The sequence below is a fragment of the Helicoverpa armigera genome, chromosome 1, assembly GCF_030705265.1.
Source record: "Helicoverpa armigera isolate CAAS_96S chromosome 1, ASM3070526v1, whole genome shotgun sequence".
NCBI classification, from domain to species: domain Eukaryota; kingdom Metazoa; phylum Arthropoda; class Insecta; order Lepidoptera; family Noctuidae; genus Helicoverpa; species Helicoverpa armigera.
The window spans coordinates 3,019,519-3,023,591 of NC_087120.1; positions in this window are offsets into that span (position 1 = coordinate 3,019,519).

Genomic DNA, 4,073 nt, shown 5'->3' on the forward strand with positions numbered 1-4,073 from the left:
ATAATGGGTAGTAATCACATAAAATCATCATGTTATGAGTGCACGCATCTTTTACGTGCTTCATTAATATCTCCTGCATAGACTTTTTTGTTCCTCGCTGTGTCTTCAATTCAGGATAAAAGACGATTCTATATTTATATCCTAGTATTTTAGTTTCCACAGCTGTTTCAAAGAAAGGATGCAACGAGTACGACATTGCTCTTTTTCGCTTCACTTAATTAATTAATCTTTAGCAATTGTGACAAAATAATGTTAGTAGGCAAATGGTCTAGTTGACGTCAGCACATTATCGTGTTCTTCTATAGTACATAAAGCTACAGGTCATTGGAGGTCAGCTATCTGCTTAGAAAAAGATAAAATGCACAAAAAGTGTGCCGTTATTTCAGATAGAATTGTTAAAACTTCTAAATATCATATTTAAGGAAACTTCTCACGAACTTCTTTTTTTGTGGGAAATCATCAAGTGACACTTACTGACTAAAACCCACCATGTTCCTTCTTAAGTTTTATTTGCTTTAAACTGCTTAATCTCTACTATCTGATTTGAAAAAAAAAAACAGTGTTAGATCACTACATACTACAAAACAAAGTCGCTTTCTCTGACCCTACATCCCTTTCTATGCATAAATCCTTAAAATTTTAACACAACGGATTTTGATTCGATAGAGCGATTGAAAAGGAAGGTTTAAAATAATATGTACATATAATAACATTCAGCACCAGCAGCGGGGTTGGTCACTTATTACTGATACATAAAGGAAGCGTATAGATAGACTATTCGAATCGCTGGAGTAAGCTGGTTAGTAATGATGCATCGGTTTCAGATTATCGGTTTTTCGGATTTTATCATCCCACTGGTGGGCACGGACCTCTTTTCACACAGACAGGAATTGAGCGCTAATAACCTAATAACCACGCTTGCTCAATGCGGGTCAGTGATTTCAGACTTTATAGTCCAGGTTTCCTTAAGATGGTTTTCTCCACCTTTAATAAGTCATTGGTCACACTAAGAAAGTACAAAAAACTTCGAGAAATTGCATTGGTAGTTACTTGCCTGACCTGTAAACAAACCCACACTCATACTTGAGAGGTTGGTGCTTTACCCACTAGGCCACCACGACTTTTTATAGACTTTTGTCTATTATTTATTTTGTCGTTCTTGTGTGTTGTTCTTGAACTAATTGAATAGTTGACTTAACTTAGAGTCCTATGTCCCCTGGATGGGGCAGAGGGCATCCACAGTGCTCAGTGACAGCTCCCAATATTCTCTGTATCTTTTGTTTCGCTTACTAAAGATGGGAAGATGTGAATAGAAACATTACTTGTGTGGGACTAATCTCAAAACTGTATCTTTAGTAATCAATAGATAGATTTCGACGATTCGATTTATGAATTTCTTGTGCCGTGAATATTGAAAGACTGTCCTCTCAGATATTTCTTGGTGTTTAAAATAATTTTAAGTTTAGGTAACACATCCTTAATCTACACTAATAAAGAGAAAACATTTTTCTGTTTGAACCCCAAAGCCTTCCAAACTATTGAAACAATTTGAAAAATTCTTTCACTATCCTCGAGTAACATAGGCTATATTTCATCCCGGTACGGGCAGCAGTTCCCAGGGAACGGAAACGACAACCTCAGATAACGGCTAGTAGTTAAAGTAAAAGTTTAAATATCTTGACAGATCTGTGAAAAAGTTAACTTTTTTTAAAACTGTAAAATATGTCATCTTATCAATTCAATTTAACTAAATCATCAATAATGATCTGGTTATTTTTTGCATAGCCCATTACATTTGGTCGGAACTCTGAGCCAAACATAAGCCTCTGTGCAAGCGGGACAGCGCAATACGGTAGAGCAGGACAACAAGATGAATGACCTAATGCTCGGGTACGCTAAAGACTATTCATGTGTTCAAAATGAAATAGCCAGACTAGGGAAACGACATAGAATATATTATTACAAACGGATATGACACTACATAAAAGTCACATAAGTATGGATATTTAAATGATTCCATTTATTTTAATTACCTAATGAATAGCTATTTAAAGAGTGAATACACTTTAGTTCTTTTTTTTAACTTTAAAAAGGCTTGTTTTGCTATTGTAGTGGCCTTTATTCGATAAGATCACTATAGGAACTAGGTACCCTCAGAGAAGATGCAGCTTTTAAAAATGTTGCTTCCGTCCGCGGTTTCGCCCGCGTTTGAGATAACTTTTTCTTGTAGCCGAACGGTGCTAACAACTTTACTGTCCTAAGTCCTTCTCGCAGGTCTAAGCTACCTTGACTCTAATTTTGAGCATAATGATGTAATCGATGTACCCCCGTATTATTCGAAATTTTATTAATAACATTGAAGGGATGTGATTATGTTCTATAGTAAACAGAAAACCAGATCGTTAGAACCAACGCGTCACTTGATGTTATTTTCAATTTAATGACCTATATTAATTACTACATAAACAAAATTGATCTCAGAATTTAGTCACCGATACTTTATAGCTGACATTGAAAGGTCTATTATGTATAAAATATATTTCTAAGGTCATCAAAAAAATAAAATCTTAAATTAGCTAATGCAACAATGAATAACCTCTTAATAATTGTAATAAGTCGTGGTAGCCTAGTGGGTCAAGAAACAACCTCGCAAGTAAGAGAGTGGCTTCGATGCCCGGTCGGGCAAGCAATGCAACTTTCCTGTATTTGTACGTACTTTCTAAGTATATCTTGGACACCGATAACCGATTAAAGTCGAAGGAAAAACTCTCAATAAATTCTGGACTTATAATTTCTGAAATCACCAACCCGCATTGAGCAAGCGTGGTGATTAACGGTCATTCTTTCTACATGTGTGAGAAGGCCTGTGCCCAGCAGTGGGACGTTTGAAAGGCTGATGATGATGATAAATAACCGCAGGGGACGACTTAATGTGTTAATGTATAAAAGAACATATAGATATGTATAAAAATGTAAAGGTATGAATAAATATTTAAATCCACACTACTTGAGTAGACTTGAAAGTGATCGAGTGAAAAGCTCTTCTTTGAGGCGTTTATGCTAATGTCACCATTAAATCTAATGTGATTTTTAAGTGCTTTATAGTAAACATAGAGACATAGGCAAAAGTGTGATGAAAAGAACTTACGTTAAGCCTGTATCACTACATGTAAAAAAGGGAATCCGAACTAGGCATGTACCTATAATAATCATTTACTGATTAGAGGTATATGAAATATAAAAACAATATTAAAATTTAGTGTTTTATTCAATACCAGGCATTAGTATTTGCTCTAGCCACTAACTACAGAAAACCAAAGGAACTTGTTCTCAATCGAATGTCTTCATATTTTTACTCTTTTTTATTAATCGGACAACTAATTTGGTGTTCCTAAAATTGGGAACATTGTCGAGACCTTTGCACGGCTCGCCGATTCCCCAAGTGACCGCACATGTTGGCATTCTAACAGAAAACAAAAGGCGAACCTTTTCAGGTTTGTTCACAAAAAACCGACGGTATGGGGCCACGTTCTCTGCCGCTGCTGGGATTGCAAAGAATAAGGAATCTGCAGACGTGGTAGGGCTCGTGTTTATAAGACTGTAATGTAAATTGCCGAAAATAGATCTCAGTGGCGGGCACTTGGAGAGGCCTATGTCCAGCAGTGGACTGCGATAGGCTGATGATGATGATGAATGTAAATTGCAGGTATTTTTCAAAAAAATATTTAATTTTATTCTCTGTCGTAAAATATTAATGTAACTAGTGTTATTATTGTATTCTTTCAGTTATTATATTTTTAGGCAAAAAATTCGTTACGCAAAATTACAATTCAAACATAATCATACAAGACATTTCTTCAAGAGATATCATAAATAGGACGGAATCAAGTTAAAAAAAAAATACGTAAAAATATTTGTATAAATTAATTAATATTACTAAAATATTTAGCAAAAGTCGTGCGTTAAGAACAGTAAAAATTCGTGCAAAAAAGTGGCCCAAACTTTCCTCACAGAGGCAGAGACCCATCTATAGCCGCGAACAACTTAATCTTTGGCCGAGTGTTGTGAAACCG